Source organism: Pelobates fuscus, chromosome 1 (genome assembly GCF_036172605.1).
Source record: "Pelobates fuscus isolate aPelFus1 chromosome 1, aPelFus1.pri, whole genome shotgun sequence".
Taxonomy (NCBI): domain Eukaryota; kingdom Metazoa; phylum Chordata; class Amphibia; order Anura; family Pelobatidae; genus Pelobates; species Pelobates fuscus.
The window spans coordinates 327,120-348,018 of NC_086317.1; the positions used below are offsets into that span (position 1 = coordinate 327,120).

At 41.3% G+C, this 20,899-nt stretch overlaps 1 protein-coding gene across 1 annotated transcript in view; it reads right to left on the reverse strand.

Annotated features, from left to right (window-relative positions):
* The window catches only part of RECQL4 (RecQ like helicase 4), a 167,232-nt gene that overhangs the window by 56,191 nt on the left and 90,142 nt on the right, over positions 1–20,899 (reverse strand). The window lies entirely within an intron of this gene.

The following is a 20,899-nucleotide window of genomic DNA, read 5'->3' on the forward strand; positions in this document are numbered from 1 at the left end:
ATGGATTTATATAGTGTATAAACAGAGCGAGCCCTGCTTCTATCTATGGATTTATATAGTGTATAAACAGAGCGAGCCCTGCTTCTATCTATGGATTTATATAGTGTCTAAACAGAGCGAGCCCTGCTTCTATCTATGGATTTATATAGTGTCTAAACAGAGCGAGCCCTGCTTCTATCTATGGATTTATATAGTGTCTAAACAGAGCGTGTCCTGCTTCTATCTATGGATTTATATAGTGTATAAACAGAGCAAGCCCTGCTTCTATCTATCTATGGATTTATATAGTGTATAAACAGAGCGAGCCCTGCTTCTATCTATCTATGGATTTATATAGTGTATAAACAGAGCGAGCCCTGCTTCTATCTATGGATTTATATAGTGTATAAACAGAGCGAGCCCTGCTTCTATCTATCTATGGATTTATATAGTGTATAAACAGAGCGAGCCCTGCTTCTATCTATGGATTTATATAGTGTATAAACAGAGCGAGTCCTGCTTCTATCACCTAATTGACCCCCACAGTGGGCGGCAGAGTTCCTGTCAGACACGGTGAGGGAGCTATGTTCTTTCTGCTCCGCTCCCTCACGCGCCGTTTGCTGATGCCATTTGCCGGAATATGACACCCTATTCCGGCTCCTGGCATCAGTAGACAGCACGCGAGGGAGCAGAGAGAACATAGCTCCCTCACCGCGTCTGACAGGAACTCTGCTGCCCATCGCATTTAAGTCCCACTGGACCCCAGGGACAAATCCACACCAGCTCTCCAGGTAGGGAGGCTGGGTGGACATTTAATATTAATAATTTGTGTGTGTCTGAATGTGTATGTGTCTAAGTGTAGGTGTATGTTTCTACATGTGTCTATGTATGGGTCTGTGTGTCTTTGTGTGTCTGCATGGGTGGTGGTGGTGGTGGTGGTGGGGGGGGGGGGGGGGGAGGCAGTGACATGTGTGGTAGGAGATAGATGTATGGGGGGGCCCCAGGGCAATTTTAGCACCGGGGCCCCATGGTTTCTAGTTACGCCTCTGTTTCTCAGTATGTACCATTGGGTAATAGATATAAAAGAAACAAATTGTGGCCTAGTGAGAAAGTGAACTACGAAATTAAAAATAAGAAAAGGGCATTCAAAGCCTTTAAAATCGGACAAAGATGCATCCTATAAAAGATATAAGAAAGCCAATAATGCTTGCAAAAAGTCGATTAGATTCGCAAAACTACAAAATGCATTTTTAAAGTACATTAATTCCAGAAAACCCAAAAATTGAAGTGTATGTACACTAAAACCTGAAACGGGGGTGTTAGTTAATGAAGACCAGGAAAATGCAGAAATTTTAAATAAATATTTCTTCTCTGTATATATTAAGGAAGTGCCCATTACAATAGATATGCAAATGATTGCTGCAAAAACTTGCTGAAAAATTGTACGTGGATGACTCAAGACAAAGTTCTGCAGCAACTAATGAAAGTTAATATAAACAAAGCTCCAGGGCCTGACGGTATCCATCCACGTGTACTTAAGGAACTAAGTGTGGAAATAAGTGAACCTCTGTTTTTAATCTTTCAAGATTCTTTTCTTTCAGGAAGTGTTCCGGGGATTGGAGGAAGGCAGATGTGGTTCCTATATTCAAAAAAGGGTTTAAAATCCTTGCCTGGAAATTATAGACCTGTGAGCTTAACTTCTGTGGCTGGTAAAATATTTGAAAGGTTATGAAGGGATAATATTCAAGAATTCCTTGAGAAGAACATGGTTATCAGCAATAATCAGCATGATTTTCTGAAGCACAGGTCATGTCAAACTAACTTGATTGCATTCTACGAAGAAGTAGAAGTATAGATCAGGGTGTTGCAGTGGATGTGATCTATTTGGATTTTGCCAAGGCATTTAATATGTTGTGAGGAACTGTATCAGTCTTCAAACTCAAAGAAATTGGTCTAGATGAAAATTCTTGTTCTTGGGTAGAACATTGGCTTAAAAATACAGAGAGTTGTTATTAATGGTACATTTGCAAACTGGACAGAGGTGATAAGTGGTGTCCCTCAGGGGTCTGTTCTGGGACCCCTTCTATTTAACAGGTTTATAAATAATCTTGAAAAAAAGCATTGATAGTCATGTTTCAGTGTTTGCAGATGACACAAAGCTCTGTAAAGTAATACAATGTGAGCAAGATATTACTTTGCTGCAGAGGGATTTAGATAGACTGGGGGACTGGGCACTTAAACAGCAGATTAACTTTAATGTGTACAAATATATTCGGAGCCAATACAAACCATTGTGTGGAAATCTATTCACAAACAGGACTATACATAGGACACAAGGTCATGCGTTTAGACTGGAAGAAAGGGGTTTTTTTTTTTTTGTTTTTGTTTTTTAACTATAAGAACATTAAATATGTGGAATTCTCTGCCTGAAGAAGTTGTTTTATCAGAACCTGTACAGATGTTTAAACAACTTGCTAAAACAGAATATTCAAGGATATCATTTTTCAATGTAAGGTAATAACTGCTTGTTCTAAGGATTAATCTGACTGCCATTCTGGGGTCAAGAGGGAATTTTTTTCCTAGCTTGTTGCAAAATTGTAAGTGCTTCAACTGTTTTTTTTTTTTTTTGCCTTTTTTGGATCAACTGCAAAAAACAAATGTGAGGAAGGCTGAACTTGATGGACACATGTCTCTTTTCAGCTATGTAACCATGTAAAATTATATATATATATATATATATATATATATATAAAATAATTATATACACATACATATATATTTAGAACGTCATTCTAAAATTATTTTGATTTAAATATATGTATACTAGTATCATAATACAGTTAGAACAACATTAAGCAGATATATACCCTGCCCACCTCAATACTATGAGAGCAACACGAACCAAGAAAGTCGTGCCGGCTCGGATGTCGCCTGGATTAACAAGGTCCACGTCAGATGCTAGGGAACCAGGGCAATCTGATGACAAGTGGGCTACTGGAACAAATTATTCCTGGACACAGAGAGAACCTAGACCTGCTTGAATGCTACTACAACAGCAGACCCAATAAGAGAGGCTACATGAAATGTATGGGGGAGCTATGGATGAATAAGAGACCATCACCAACCTAACACCAAAACAGCTGGTTACACAACGTTTGAACATCTTCAAGAAATCTAGTGTCACAACTGGAAATAAATGGACTGCAGTAGAAATCTACCATACACCGTGAGGAGGAAGAAATTCACATACCCACATTCATACCTGCAGAGAACTATCAACCAGAATCCATACCCCAAGATGGCATAACATCAGATATAAGGGAAATGATCCTAGAAAAACTAGCAGTCATTAACCTGCGGACAAGACTATTGCAGATCACTGGAAAACAACCACCAGACAGCATACTAGCTGCAGTTAATGAAGCATCGTCCACAATCCCATCCTGCACCATCACAGAAACGAACAGGCTTATATATGTCACAGCATTAGTGGTCCTCCAGCTACTTGACTACAAGACCAGGCGACTGGAAGCCAAGATAAAGACAGCATGGAAGGAAGTTAGTAAGCTGGATCAACTTAACAGAGGTGGAAAGATCAAAGATAGATCCTGGCTGCTGCGGAAGTACAAGAATATGCACATCCCGAAGGCGTGGAAACAGCTAAGGAAAGACTGACAACACTGGCAACCAGACTAAGCAGATATGCCAGAGAAGCAGAGGCTAAGAGAATCAATGCCCTCTTTACCAAAGAACCATTCAAGGTGACCACCACATCTTACACAGAGCAGAGACTGAACAGTACTGGTAGAATATCTGGGAGCAAGAAGCATCTCAAAACTGAGGCCCAGTGGCTACTAGACCTGAAAGTCTGTCAGAACAGGAACCAGTCAACATCACAGTCTGAGATATCAAACAGAGAGCAGCACACATGAAGAGCTGGTCAGCCCCAGGACCTGACCCACAACTACTGGACAAAGAAATTAACAGCGCTGCATGAACGCCTAGCAGCACAAATGAACCGGCTACTAGCAACAGGCCCCACGCTGACTGGCTAACACAAGAACAATACTGGTCACAAGGGAACAGCACTATCCAACTACCGACCAATAACCTGCCTCCCCACAACATGGAAACTCCTGTCAGGCATTATACCCTCCAAGATCCAAGAGCATATGAGCCAATATATGAGCAATACTCAGAAAGGGAATTGGAAACAACACCAGAGGATCAAAACACCAACTACTGGTAGACCAAGCAGTCACAAGGGATTCTAAGACCAGACAGACCAATATGTGTATAGTGCATGTGGCTCACATGACAAAATCCTACCAGTGGTTGGAAAAGACAGGACTGAAAGACAGCACTGCGGCACTAATCCTAGCAGCACAGGAGCAGGCACTCGGCACCAGATCAGTAGAAGCTGAGTCTATGACACCAGGCAAGACCCAAGGTGCAGACTGTGCAAAGGGGCCTCTGATACAGTCCAGCACCTAGTAGCCAGATGTAAGATGTTAGCAGGAACAGCATACACGGAGAGACACAACCGAGTTGCTGGGATTGTGTACCGAAACCTCTACACAGAATATGGATTGTACCTGCTGGGAGTCCAGATAGGAGGGTAGTTAAGAATGACAGGGCTAAGATCCTGTGGGACATCAAGATCCAGACAGACAAGCAAGTGCTGGCCAACCAACCAGACATTGTGCTGGTAGACAAGGAACGAAAGACTGCAGTCGTGGTGGATGTGGCAATACCCAGTGACTATAACATCAGGAAGAAGGAACATGAGAAGGTGGACAAATACCAAGGACTGAAAGAAGAACTAGAAAGTATGTGGAAAGTGGAGGCAGTAGTAGTCCCAGTTGAGATCAGAGCACTCGGTGCTGTGACTCCCAAGTTGGGGGAGTGGCTTCAACAGATTCCAGGTGGGACATTTGAGATTTCTGTCCAGAAGAGTGCAGTTCTAGAACAGCTTAGATAATGCACAGTAAACCTCAAACTCCCAGGCCTCTGGTAGAGGACCCGAGATTGAGGAATAAACATACCACCCAGTAGGAGTGAGAAAATAAATTTTTAATTCATAATTAAATGTCATTGTAAGTGTATTTTAATGTTAATTATATATGTATATTAAAATACTTTTAATAATGATTTGTGTGTATGTACATATGAAAGTACTTAGATCATTTACACATTATATACACACACACACACACTATATATAATCTAAGTACTATTAACTTTATTAAACCTTTAATTAGCTTGTTTTAACTTTAAAACCTTTTTTTTTTTTTTACAGGCAGTAGGGGGACAGTCTGAGAGCTCAGGCAGTCCCAATGCTGGCATTGCATGAGCCGGCTATTCCAGCCATGTGATCACGAGAACCCTGCGATCACATGGCCCTGCAGGGCCAGATCGTGGTGTTGTGGAGACAGGCTCAGGCACTGAATGTAGTGGTGTTGTGGAGACAGGCTCAGGCACTGAAGGTAGTGGTGTTGTGGAGACAGGCTCAGGCACTGAAGGTAGTGGTGTTGTGGAGACAGACTCAGGCACTGAAGGTAGTGGTGTTGTGGAGACAGGCTCAGGCACTGAAGGTAGTGGTGTTGTGGAGACAGGCTCAGGCACCGAGGGTAGTGGTGTTGTGGAGACAGGCTCAGGCACCGAGGGTAGTGGTGTTGTGGAGACAGGCTCAGGCACCGAGGGTAGTGGTGTTGTGGAGACAGGCTCAGGCACCGAAGGTAGTGGTGTTGTGGAGACAGGCTCAGGCACCGAAGGTAGTGGTGTTGTGGAGACAGGCTCAGGCACTGAAGGTAGTGGTGTTGTGGAGACAGGCTCAGGCACTGAAGGTAGTGGTGTTGTGGAGACAGGCTCAGGCACTGAAGGTAGTGGTGTTGTGGAGACAGGCTCAGGCACTGAAGGTAGTGGTGTTGTGGAGACAGGCTCAGGCACTGAAGGTAGTGGTGTTGTGGAGACAGGCTCAGGCACTGAAGGTAGTGGTGTTGTGGAGACAGGCTCAGGCACTGAATGTAGTGGTGTTGTGGAGACAGGCTCAGGCACTGAAGGTAGTGGTGTTGTGGAGACAGGCTCAGGCACTGAAGGTAGTGGTGTTGTGGAGACAGGCTCAGGCACTGAAGGTAGTGGTGTTGTGGAGACAGGCTCAGGCACTGAAGGTAGTGGTGTTGTGGAGACAGGCTCAGGCACTGAAGGTAGTGGTGTTGTGGAGACAGGCTCAGGCACTGAAGGTAGTGGTGTTGTGGAGACAGGCTCAGGCACTGAAGGTAGTGGTGTTGTGGAGACAGGCTCAGGCACCGAAGGTAGTGGTGTTGTGGAGACAGGCTCAGGTACTGAGGGTAGTGGTGTTGCGGAGACAGGCTTGAAGACTATGGAGAGGCCTAATAGAAAGCAGTTGTTGTTGGGGGATTCTATCGTAAGAGGTGTGGAGCTGGACAATGGTGGTCTTGTGAGTGGTCTTCCCGGAGCTACTGCTCACAGAGACAGGAGACATATTTGTAATATTGTTAAGCAAGCAAAGCAGGAAAGGAAATTGGATGTACTTGTCCATTTAGGTACTAATGACTTGGGCTTGCAATGAGGGTTCAGAGGTAAAGGAAGATTTTAGTGTTTTTGCCAATGATATACGGCAGGTTGCTTCCACACTGTCATTCTCTGAAGTTCTGCCTGTGCATAACACTCAGCACGACATGCAAATGCGTATTAGGGACTTTAACTTGTGGTTTGGTGAATGGTGTCGGGAGCAAGGAATTGGCTTTATTTCTCATGGTAGCTCTGTTTGGAATGGAAATAAACTGTACAAAAAAGATTGTTTGCATCTTTCTCAAAAGGGAACAAATGTTCTCAGTGAGCAGTTCAGAGGTTTTGCTAGGATGTATTTAAACTAGGAGGGGGGGGGGGGGGGGCAAAAGGGTGATAAAACATCAATCCAATTGCCCCCCACAACAAGGACAGAAGGTGCCTGTAGCAAGTGTGTTAAAAATGATAAGCTTAGAGTCATGTCTACAAATGCTCGCAGTTTAGGGAATAAGATCCATGAACTTGTGGCAATAATGGCAACTGATAGTGTAGATTTAGTCGCTGTTACTGAGACATGGTATAATGAGAAAAATGAGACATAGCAATACCAGGGTACTCTTTATATAGAAAAGACAGAGAAGGCAAGAAAGGGGGAGGGGTGGCCCTGTATGTGAAGGATAGCATAAAATCTAGCCTAATAAAAGTTAGCGAGGCGAACATCAAGTCCGTTTGGGTTACGTTCGAATTTGGTAATCACACAGTAACTCGTGTAGGTGTGATTTATAGGCCCCCAGGACAAATTGAAGAGTTAGATAATCTACTAGTTGAGGAAATGGCTAAAATGACAATGAAGGGGGAAGTTATCATCATGGGTGACTTTAATCTTCCTGATGTGAATTGGAAAACAAAAATAGCTGCTTGTGCCAGGAGCACACATATTCTAAACTCCCTACTGGGATTGTCTCTAAAACAAGTCGTTGAGGAGCCAACTCGTAAAGAGGCCATACTAGATTTAGTGTTAACAAATGGAGATTTGGTATCAGATATTTCTGTAGGTTAAAGTTTAGGATCCAGTGATCATCAGCCAGGGTGGTTTTGAAAAGAAAAGTGACTGAGTCACACCACACAAAAACAAAAACGTTTTAGACTTTAGAAAAACAGACTTTTCTAAAATTAGAATATGTGTAAAGGAATTATTACCAGACTGGAGCAATTTAAATGGAGTCCAAGAGAAATGGGATTATTTAAAAAACTTGCACTACTGAAGGCAACAGAAAATTGCATTAGGCTTGTCAGTAAAAGCAAAAAATTCAAGAAACCACTGTGGTACTCCGCAGATGTGGCCAAAATAGTAAAAAACTAAAAGTTAGCATTTAATAATTATAAAAAAAAAAAAACCAGAGTGAGGAAGACAGAATGATCTATGAGATTAGGCAGAAAGAGGCTAAGCAAGTTATAAGAGCTTCCAAATCACACACAAGAGAAAATAGCAGAAAAAAAAAAAGGGGGGGGTGGAAACTTTTTTTATATACATAAATGAGAAAAGAAAAGTAAAACAAGGATTAGTTAGATTAAAAACAAAAGAAGGAAGGTATGTAGAAGAGGATAAAGGTCTAGCTGACTGCCTCAATGAATATTTGTGTTCAGTATTTACAAATGAAAATGAAGGAAAGGGACCTCTGTTAGCAAAAAGGATAAATGAGTCATTTGTTACATGTGAGTTTACAGAGGAAGAGGTTCTATTTCAACTGTCAAAACTAAAGACAAATAAGTCAATGACAAAAAAATAACCAAAAAAAAAGGTCCTAGAGTATACATACATACATACATACATACATACATACATACATACTGTGAAGACCCAAACACCAAATAGGTGGATAATGGAATAATTCTACAACCTGAGTAAAACACACTACAACAAAATCTGTAAAAATACAAAATGTATATATGGTTTAGTATGTTATGGTTAAATATCAGTGTGGGGGTGGTAGAGAATTCACAGAATGGATGTATATTCAGGCATTTCTCCCATTAATGGGGTCAAAGATATCCTCAGGAACCGTCTTGATGTCTCAGAGTTATGAGGGGAAAAAAAAAAAATAATATATATATATATATATATATACACACACACACAAAATACAAAAAAGTCTTGCACTCCTACCAAAAAAGGTTTTAACCTGGTGCTTGGTTGCACAATAAATATAAAGCCAAAAAAGACCAGCACTCTCAGGATTTTCAAATAAATAGAAAAATATTACTTTACTCCGTAGTCAACGTTTCAGCACCTCTTGTGTGCTTTCATCAGGACAGCATACAAAACATAAATGAAAATACATTGCTTAAATAAGAACAATTAGATTGGGACTCACTATTCAGGTGTGACGCCAGCTAATTCATGATAGACTCCAGCCTCTAGATGCCAAATGCCAGGGAACATCTCCTTCCGGCTATTGCTCGCGCGGTCACGTGATCCGAGTGACCTCGTGACGTTACCGATCACTATGGAGATCGAGACGCCATTTGCGTCTAACGATCCGCCCTCCAGTTACTTCCTGGTAGATCGCGTTTCCCATCACTATGGGAACGTACTGCGCATGCGCACTAGGTCTGCTATTCCGGAATCCGGATACATTCTCGTAATGAATACGAGTAGGTATCTATCTATCAAAGTATCTGGCTTCAAACATAGACAAAGCTAGAAAAATATATACAGAGAGGAGCCTGTGAACTTATAGCTACCCCAATAATACCAAGAGTTAAACATATCCTCCCGTGAAAAAAAGATCATTTAAAGGTATAGTGGAATCAAAGACACATCGTTCAGGTCTTCTATGAAACAGTGCTCAATACTATTACTATGTGGTGAGCCATCCCTGTAGGGATGGCCAGAACTATTAAAAGGCAGTATCACCCACCATATTGAGGATTATTGCCAGAGTGTCATAGTCAGCAGGATAAAGTCATGCCTGCTTTGTAAGTGTTTCTAACATCGTGTGTGGTAAGCATCCTAATGGATGTAATCTAAATGTATACTGATATCAGTTACAAAAATGCAACTTTACTAATATATGTGTGAGTGCTAATTTACACATAAAGTGCATAGTGCTGCAGTGTAAATAAGAATTCAAACGTGAACTAAAAACCAATTCAAACGTGAACTAAAAAAGTGCCCGGAAAATACACTGCAGTGAGCAGCTGAGTGGGTTAACGTTCCATCCTTCCTAAGAAGTTAAATAAAGGTAGTCCCTGACTCCCAAGCGAGAGGACTAACACCTCCCATGCGAATACCTATATTGAGACCAATAGTTAAGAGAGTTATAGTATAGCGACCAAACACCCAAATAGGGTTTCCCAATCCAAGAGATAGAGTGAGCATAATATTAAACATTAAATCATAATTAATGTGAATGAAAAATAGAGGAAAAATTAAACTCATCACAAGGAGGGGTTAGCACCCTTACACAGCTGGATACCAAGACCCATTCCATAGATTACCGTAACATGGTTTCTAAGGCCCCTTCTCTTGTAAATTTTATCACAAGAAGGCTATAAACGACAATTTTTCATTTAGTCCATGTGGGGCTAATGTTCCAAACTTTTTGATCCACCATGTTTCTCTTTGTAGTAAACGTTCCTGTCTGTTACCACCCCTCCTTGAGACGGGGACATGATCTATGGCCACACACTTCAATGTTGTGAGAGGATGCTCTTTTTCCAAAAAGTGGCGTGCGACTGGTTTGTCAGACTTGTTGTCCCTATAGGCCAGTCTAATGCTGGACCTATGTCCCCTGATCCTCTCGCAGAGGGCCGTCTCAGTTTTCCCAACGTAGTTGAGTCCGCATGGGCATGAGAGTTTATAAATCACAAAGTCCGTCCGGCAGGTGATTCTGTGTTGTATTTTAAAGGTCTGTCCCGTGTGTGGGTGATTAAAAGTTTTGCAGGGGATCAAGTGACCACAGGTTACACATCCCAGGCATCTTATGCATCCATTGTTGCTCGTATTCCTATTTGTCGGCAGATAACTCTTAATGGGATCAGTCTGAACTAGAAGGTCCCTCAAGCTTTTGTTGTTTTTATATGAAAACATTGGTTTGTTCCGTATGCTTTCTGGAAGACTTTTATCATTCTCCATGATGTGCCAATTCTTGTTAATCTCTCGACAGATGTTGGTTGTGGATGAATTGTATGTCATTGGAAAAGGGGTTCGGGTTTTTTTGTCCCGGATCATTGTCACACCCTCGGTCATGTATTTCCTGGCCTTCCTGAGTGCTGAATCCAATACAACTCGTGTGTAGCCTCTCTGTGCAAATTTGTTATACATTTGTTGCATTTGTTCCTCACAACGGCTCCTATTTGAGTTGTTTCTTATAACCCTTAGAAACTGAGAGTAAGGCAATGAGTCCTTCACATGTTTAGGGTGGGCACTTTCATAGTGGAGCAGGGTATTGCGGTCGGTAGGTTTAGTGCATAATTGGAATTCTATTTTCCCTTGTTCCAATGATATCTCCAAGTCCAAGAATTGTATCTTTTGGTCATGAATATGTGATGTTACTTGGATGGGAGTATCCGACTCATTTATCTCGTTCACTAGTCCTTGTGCTTCTTCTATGGTGTCTCTCCATAGTATCAGTATGTCATCTATGTACCGAAAGTACTTTAGTATGAGTTGTGAGTATCTTTTAAAGATATATTCCTTCTCAAACTGGTACATATATGAGTTAGCATACATGGGGGCCATTGCCGCCCCCATGGATGTCCCTGCTTTTTGTAGATACCACTTGGTTTCAAACCTAAAATAGTTGTTTTTGAGGGCTAAAGCTAACAACTCAAGTGTGTACTCGATCGGGGGTCCTTGATAGTTTTCTGTTTCCGAGAGCAGTTCCCGCATTGCTTCTATGCCCCCTTCATGTGGAATTACTGTGTATAAGCTTGAAACATCTAAGGTGATAAAAATAATAGATATTCCAATATCTTCCAATTTCCTGAGCTCCTCTATTAAGTGAGCCGTGTCTTTCAAGCAGGTTGGAATTGCATTTACCGGTGATTTAAATATGAAATCCAAATATTTCGCGATCGGCTCTAGGATTCCATCCACCGCCGAGACAATCGGTCGTCCGGGTGGCTTTGAGGCATCCTTGTGAATTTTTGGGAGTGTGTATAGGATGGGGGTGCGTGGATTGCTTTTATTTAGAAATTGGAACATTTGTACATCAATGAACCCTGCCGTGAGCCCAAATGTGAGAGTTTCTTGTATTTTTTGTGCTATACTCGCAGTTGGGTCCCCCTTGAGGACTTGGTAGGTGTTCTCGTCTTCCAGCTGTCTGAATATTTCTGATGCATAATCCCTATAGTTCTGTATCACAATTCCCCCTCCCTTGTCTGCCGGTCGTATCGTTATTGAAGCATCCTGTGATAATTTCTGTACCATCTCTCTCTGTTCTTTAGAGAGATTAGAATGGCCTGAACTCTTTTTAGAAAGAATTTCCTCCGTCTTAGCTTTAGTGGTGGTTAGGAAAGTCTTAATTGTAGAGTGACTTAGGGGTGGATCGAACTTGCTGGGATTTTTAAATCTGTGGCCCTGTAATGTCTGGTTTGGTAGTTGGTCCTTCTGTGTTTTATTAAAAAAGTCTTTCAATCTAAGACTTCTTCCAAATTTGAAAAATTCCACATCCCATTGGAAACTATTGGCTCTCGTAGTGGGGATAAATGAAAGACCCTTACTCAGAATGTTAATTTCCCCAAGTGACAGTTCCCTGTCCGATAGGTTGAACACGGGTATCATTTCTGAAGGGGAGGTTTGTCCCTGAGACCAGTGTGGATGCCCCCTCTGGCCTCTCCTTGTAATTTGTCTCCTTCGTTTCTCCGACTGCTTCTTGTAATCTTGCGTGGCGGGGTAGTATCCATTGGTTCGCTCACCCCTAAAAAAGTAACCGATCTCTGTGTGGTAATACCCTCATTTTCAGAGGCAGATTCTCCCGATGTAATGTCTATAGTAGAGATGTTGGGTTTGTTAATCTTCTTACGGAAGCGCCTTGGTCTTTGTTCGCCTGAGAGCCATCTATATACAAGGTTTTCACTATAAACACACTACAACAAAATCTGTAAAAATACTAAATGTATATATGGTTTAGTATGTTATGGTTAAATATCAGTGTGGGGGTGGTAGAGAATTCACAGAATGGATGTATATTCAGGCATTTCTCCCATTAATAGGGTCAAAGATATCCTCAGGAACCGTCTTGATGTCTCAGAGTTATGAGGAGAAAAAAAAAAAAAAATTATCTATATATAAATATATTTGTGTACGGGATTATGGAAGGGGCGCACATTAAAGTGTGTGTAGTTTTATATATAAAAGTCGGTTGAGGTGTGCCGAAACCGACGCGAGGTTAGGCCTGTAAAAAGAGGGCCCACCCAGATATAATGATATATAAAGAGGGTGTGGTGGGAGGGAATTTCCGAAATCGTCGAAGACAGGTGAGTAAGGGTTTGCTGGGTTTAAATAGGCATAAAATCCCTCCCACAACTTCAGGCATACGCCTTCTATTTGTGTACGGGATTATGGAAGGGGCGCACATTAAAGTGTGTGTAGTTTTATATATAAAAGTCGGTTGAGGTGTGCCGAAACCGACGCGAGGTTAGGCCTGTAAAAAGAGGGCCAAAAAGTATGGAACATTTATTTATCACAACAACATCATTTAGACATATTATAGAAAGCGAGCCTGATTACTGCTCTGGATTTGGAACGTACCGGTTGTAAGCCGAGGACTTCGAGCGTCCCATCTTCTTCTACAACACGAGTTGGAACTTGACAATTTGAGGCTGCAGTGGCGGCCCCAAAACAGAAAGTATGTCCCGAGTGGGAATTTGGATTGAGGCCAAGACTAATAAACAAGGAGCGAATGTATAGCATGAAACTGTTTGAGAGATGTGGCAAAAATTGTACGAGCAACCATTATAATCGGAACGCATGTATTATCTTGAACCACATATAATACTTACACATATGGTATGCCGTAGAGTACGTTTGCTTAGTATTATTGGGCAAATCTTACCTGCGAAGACTCTAACTCCAGGCATGATCGATACCTTTTTTGACCTGCAGAGGAAATCTGGGCTGCGTGTTCTTTCATCTCAACCGTTACATATAAGCAAGGTCCGACTTCAGGACTTCGGAAGTGGCTAAAGCGGAGGATACTGCGGGGGACTTGAGACGACAGGGTTAGCGTTTATTAAAGATAATACGAAACCTGGAGCATGTTGTTGTAGCGTGCTGTGAGGAGGAAGGAAACGTAAAAAGTTAAAGTATGCAAGACTCAGATGCCCATTGAAATTCTCGTGTAGTAGAGCTGCTAGCTAATGGGAACCAATAGGCGAAGATAAGGACTATCCCGTAAGAGTTGAGGCCGTGCCAGTAGCCCTGTGTTTGAGAGAGGCCCTACCTATGAATTGGGCCAAGTGGATCTGTACCAACTACGCGTGGCAGGGTATTAACCTCTTGTGGACGAGCGTTAACCTGACCGTACACGTGTGATTACCTGCAGTAAACCAAAGCAAAAAAGGACTGTAACAGGCACCTAATGAAACTGTCGTGATGTGAACCGAAGAATAGAATGCAGAGCCGTGACTCCCGTAGGGAAATATCTGCACAGGAGAGGAACCTGAAAAGGAGCTTCGATTGTAGTATCAATTCGAAGACGATATGTGTTTGTATAGCAAGTACCCTATAACAGTTACTTGGTAGGCGCGAGATCATAAAAGTTTGTATTATAGGATGCGTAAGGTGTTACAACTTAAATCGAAACATCCAGCATGACCGAAAGTAACTCCTGATGGACTTTTTTTTTTTTTTTTTTTTTTTTTTAAACTCAAATAAAGTGAAACGTGAACAACATCAAATGTGTGATGAATGAATTGAATGCGCATGGAGGACCCTGTGAACGCCCAGCGCGCAGATAAGTCCCTAATTAGTAGATTAAGGATTTGAATGGCTTCGATTGTCGAAATGGAGGCAGAGTGATGCCTCGATGTTTGATATGAAACAAGTGGGAATTCTGTTTACCCGGTCCAATCGAATTGCTAAAGCTTATCCTGCATTGCTTGTATAAGTGACTTAGACGTGAAAATTAAGTGATAGTATAAGTCGACGAATGATAATTTAGAACTCAATGTACTAAATGCCCCCCAATATGTTGTGAAGTAACAAATAGTATAACTAATACATGAGTCTGGAAGCAGTCACTGTATGTATGTCAGCGTCTGGAGGACCTGACGATGGTCCAATGCAAGGCCGAACCTGTACGACGTGTAGCATGAAAGGCAACGTGAGACCCAACATACGTATGTAACCGAATGTATGTAAGAAAAGCCTGAGACAAGTTGTTGGAGGAACCGCTGGTCATGGTGTCTGCTAGCTTGGCCTGGGCACGTAGTGTATGTGGTACCTAAGGATCACCAGCGAGTGACAGGATGGGGTAATATGTATATTGGTATCCTCGTACTGCTATAACTAAGTACCTAGCGGACCCTTAGCCCGTAAGAGATAACGTATTGAAAGCACAGGATTAGCCTAGTACGACAGTTCTGACTAACTGTTTATATCACTGTAAGAGTATTTAACTCACCATTGAAACTAAAGCGGGAAAAAGTGCCAGGATACCTGACTTGGATATAGGATCGAAAACATAGTGATTATGCGTGACGGGTCTGCAGCGTGCCGTTCCCCCCAGCTTACTAGGAGTGCGAGTGTGAGTGTGCGTGCGTGCTGGCTGACTAGCTAGTGCCGCAAAGCGGCGAAACGATTACTCTAGGTAGGTGACAGGTGAGGCCCTGCTATTTGCCAAGTGGCTTGAGAGGCTCTATCTATGCGTTGGCGCGAGGGGGCAGTGTGGCCACTGAACGTTGTGGCGGGGTGTCGGCCTCTCGGTGAAAGTTAAACATAAGATAGAATGGGAGTGACAGATGAGGCCCTCTCTATGCCACAATGCGAGGCGACTAACTATGATTTGGCCCGAGGGGCGTAGTACCTCCAAGTATGAGGATGGGTGTTGGCCTCGCGGGACCACTAACCTATGGCAAAGAAGCCAGGGGGAACAATAACTAGTGGATACCTAGGAACCTGACAGCCAGCCGTTGCTAACTAAGAGGGAAGGTCAGTTAGTGAGAGGGTATACCAGGGAACGAAACGTGGGCGGAAATGAGTTAGGATCGTACAGCTTGACCAAAACTGGAGTGCCCTGTGAGCATGTCGGGGTCCAGACGGTCGGGACGTATGAACTAGAATGCGTGTATGATTGTATGCATGGCCCTCGGGGCTCGTGGTGCCACGTCGTAGCCTTGTTTTGTAATGTAATAAGAGTTTTTTTTTTTTTTTTTTTTTTTATACGGATCTCATTCATAGTACTGTTAAAAATGCGTACATGCCTTTGCCGTGGCTTGTTCACCAGAACCGCAGTGTGAACCTAAATGTACTTGTCTGGTAACGTATGTGCTTGTCTGCGCAGGTGTACAAGGCAAGGGAAAACAGGCAACGATAGGACTTAATGCAACGCTGAAAACGTCAGGACCTTTAAATAGGTTTAGTAATGTAATGCGCGGCATAATTGTCAAGTATGCATAGCTGTGTTCCTTCAAGCGTGAGCTGATGAATGTAAGATGTGCATAACAGTCGGGGCATCTGCGTTTATACTGAGATATTGTAGAAAAGAGTAATGAATAACAAAGATATCGAGCTGGTGTCAAGAATGTTTTTCCTGGTACCTAGATGGATGACAAACTTGTGAGTTGGAAGGAAGAGTTAAATGTACTTCCTTTGAAACAATTGCGTGATTGTTCACCAACCCTGATACTACAGTTTCGTGAACTACACTACCCATAATGCTCACACAGCTTGTACTGCTGTGCAACTATGTAACAACAACAACACAGCAAGTAGCATTCCTAAAAATGAACGCTTCTCTTTCACCTCACCAAATGAACATACAGCGCAATATTGTAATCATTGGATATACCGTAGTTACTGGTTACTATAAATGCAACATATTCTGTAGTACTGTGCAACATGAAAATGACGTCTGCGGATCGTAGCGAGAAACAAGTAAAACAAATTAAACAAGAAGCAAAACTATTCACATGAGCTTACACTCTATAGAAAGTGATATTTAGTTATAGCACTGGTAATCAAACAAAATAACCAAAGAAACATTGATTGCACTGTTACTAACGCTATTCAGTATCTGCATAAATGTGAAAATTGTGAAAAAAGTGGGGTAGGAAAATGAAGAGAGTGTAGAAATTTGTGTATGAAGATATTAGGTGCACTGTAAAATGGAGAGCTGTTAAACGTCCCTAAAGTTGGCAGTTCCAAGCTATATATGTGTGGACACGTTATGGATCATCATTCATGTTGGTCATTTGGAATAAGACATTCACATACACAGAAGGTAGCCTCATTAAAACCATCTCTGTACCACGATCTGATGATAAGCCATGGGAACAGCCACTGCGATGTGCTTCTGGTGACTGCTGGCGGGTTGTGAATGGAAGCTGGGACTGCCGTGACTTCAGACTGCCTCTTTCCTGACACCGCTCGGCGTGGGGGAGCTTCAAGGACCCCAGCTTACCCAATTAATTAACCACCTCAGGGCCGGGGTCAGAAAACCCCTAGTTACTGTGACAGCTTTGACACAATGTTGCCCTGAAGTGGTTAACACGTTTAATAATACCACTGCAATAATTTGCACTCGGAAAATTCAGTAATTATTTCATATTTGTGTAGCAGCCATACTAGGTGAAATGGTCTGGACGAAGTGTCAGCTAAACGACTAAAACAAATGAATGTAAACGTATGCGTAATCGTAAGATGTAACCGAAAAGAAGTTGTCAGACTTACAATTGTGTGGAAACCGCCGACTAGCCCGTTCGTTTGTTCAAACTTACAAATTCCCGCGTGAAGCTGCTGACCGTCGGTTTAGGCGCGTCGTGGAAATCTGACGTCAGAGGTCTGCGTGCACCGGAAGCGGAAAGGGAATTTCCGAAATCGTCGAAGACAGGTGAGTAAGGGTTTGCTGGGTTTAAATAGGCATAAAATCCCTCCCACAACTTCAGGCATACGCCTTCTATATATAAATATATATATATATATATAAATATATATATATATATATATATATATATATATATATATATATATATATATATATATATAGTGCAGATGGTATTAAAATATGACATTTATTGTACAACATTGCACTTACTAAATATCAAATATAAAAAAAAGCATATCATCACAGCCAGCGTGGCTGCCGAACTTCAAGATGTTACAGGAAGCTCCAGATTGTTTCCACAGGTATGGTGATAAAGTATATAATAAAAACAACAAATTAAGAAAAATGAAAAATAACAAGTCCTACACGTTTCGTCCGTTGGGACTTCCGCAGGGATCGCTATATGTGTTCCAGACCAGATTCTTCTTATAGTGATGCTTTAATGGGCAACTCGTGGCAGCTGGACCGGCGTTTCTTCTTTTTGCGGGTCCTTACTTCCAGGTTTGTGCGTCATTCCATGTGAGTCAATATCATCATCAGTAGTAGCGTTACAATGAAGAGACCACACAATCTTATATAAGAGGTTTTTGTATGTTTTTATTTGCACAATGAAGTTTCATTGGTTTAATGTCATCGTGAGGGGCCATGCTGCACAGCCTTTTGATGCCTTGTAATGTAATATATATTTGTAGTGTATATCTGCAATGTATATCTATAAGATACAGCCTGATGTTTTGAGGTTAGATGATTGGTAGTTGCTCGTCATTACCGCCACCTGGAAGTCTATTATGCGTTCCAAGGTGGAACGCACGCTACTACTGATATCGACTCACATGGAATGACGCACAAACCTGGAAGTAAGGACCCGCAAAAAGAAAAAACGATGGGCCAGCTGCCACGAGTTACCCATTAAAGCATCACTATAAGAAGAATCTGGTCTGGAACACATAGCGATCCCTGAAGAAGTCCCTCCGGACGAAATGCGTAGGACTTGTTATTTTTCATTTTTCTTAATTTGTTGTTTTTATTATATACTTTATCACCATACCTGTGGAAACAATCTGGAGCTTCCTGTAACATCTTGAAGTTCGGCAGCCACGCTGGCTGTGATGATATGCTTTTTTTATATTTGATATTTTGTAAGTGCAATGTTGTACAATAAATGTGTCATATTTTAATACCATCTGCACTATATATAGATAGAGATAGAGAGAGATAGAGATATATAGAGAGATAGATAGATAGATAGAGATAGATAGATAGAGATTTTATTTATTTTTTTCTCCTCCTCATAACTCAGACATTAAGAAGACTGTTCCTGAGGATATCTTTGACCCCATTAATGGGAGAAATGCCTGAATATACATCCATTCTGTGAGTTCTCTACCACCCCACCCTGATATTAAACCATAACATACTTCACCATATATACATTTTGTATTTTTACAGATTTTTGTTGTAGTGTGTTTTACTCAGGTTGTAGAATTATTCCATTATCCACCTATTTGGTGTTTGGGTCTTCACAGTTTGTATTTATATATATTCTCTAGGACTTTTTTGGTTATTTTTTTTTCTCTATTTAGAAGTACTCCAGTGTCTTGAAAGGGACACTGGAGTACTTTTTTTTTACTTAAAGGATCCACTTGCTATTTTGGGAGCATATAGTGATTGTGTTTTTTTGTATTTCTTAAATAAGTCAATGGGACCTGATGGAATCCATCCAAAGCTATTAAAAGAGCTTAGTGGTTTACTAGCAAAACCATTAACAGATTTATTTACCCAATCATTGTTAACAGGAGTAGTCCCAGAAGATTGGAAGTTAGCGAATGTTGTGCCCATTCACAAGAAAGGTAATAGGGAGGAGTCGGGCAACTATAGACCAGTAAGCCTTACTTCAGTAGTGGGGAAAGTGATGGAAACCATGTTAAAGGATAGGATTGTTGAACATCTAAAAAACACATGGATTTCAAGATCAGAGACAACATGGGTTTACTTCAAGGAGATCATGCCAAACTAATCTTATTGATTTTTTTGATTGGGTAACTAAAATTATATATCAGGGTGGTGCAGTAGACATTGCTTACCTAGATTTCAGTAAGGCTTTTGACACTGTTGCACATAGAAGGCTTATCAATAAACTGCGATCTTTAAGTTTGGATTCCAATATTGTTGAATGGGTAAGGCAGTGGCTGAGTGACAGGCAACAGAAGGTTGTAGTCAATGGAGTATATTCGAAGCATGGGCTAGTCACCAGTGGGGTACCTCAGAGATCTGTACTTGGACCCATTATTTTTAATATTTGATATGTGATATTGCAGAAGGTCTTGATGGTAAGGTATGTCTTTTTGCTGACGATACCAAGATATGTAACAGGGTTGATGTTCCAGGAGGCATAAGCCAAATGACAAATGATTTAGGAAAACTAGAAAAATGGTCAGAGTTGTGGCAACTGATATTTAATGTGGATAAGTGCAAGATAATGCATCTTGGACGTAAAAACCCCAGGGCAGAGTACAGAATATTTGATAGAGTCCTAACCTCAACATCTGAGGAAAGGGATTTAGGGGTGATTATTTCTGATGACTTAAAAGGTAGGCAGACAATGTAATAGAGCAGCAGGAAATGCTAGCAGAATGCTTGGTTGTATAGGGAGAGGTATTAGCAGCAGAAAGAGGGAAGTACTCATGCCATTGTACAGAACACTGGTGAGATCTCACTTGGAGAAGTGAAGGGGCTAAGGGCTGCACTAAAGGGCTAGTGGCAGTAGTCTATAACAATAGAAACTAGACCAAATAGTCTAAATGGATAAACAACAACAAGTAGGCCTATGTAGATAATAAAAAACAGTGGAGAAAAAAGTCCACTTAAGACAACAGAATAAAAATAGATCCGTCCAGATTATAAAAAATAAGTCATATACAAGTCTCACTGATATATCTGGATAGGGTAGGGGTACAGTCCTCGGTAGTTGATCTGTCCGGATTGTTAAAATATCCATATATGTGAAAACAAAAGGAAAAACACGACAAACTGCTGATAGTGTAATATTGTTAAAATCCAATAGTAAAATAGATAAAAGGAAGAGAATACACTCACATTTGTGTGAGCTTTAACCAGCTCTGGGGTGAAGGGCTTGTAGCAGTATAATCCCTGCTAAAACTCCGGCCTGGTTTATTCAGTGCTCCAAAGTATAAAAAACAGCAATAGTGCTCTCATAGTATGAAAAATGTATGTATTTTTTATAAATACAATATATTTTAAATGTTTATATAAAATATTAAATATTGGGAAGGCTGATTTACCATTAGAAAATAGAGGATATCAGAGTTCTGAGAATA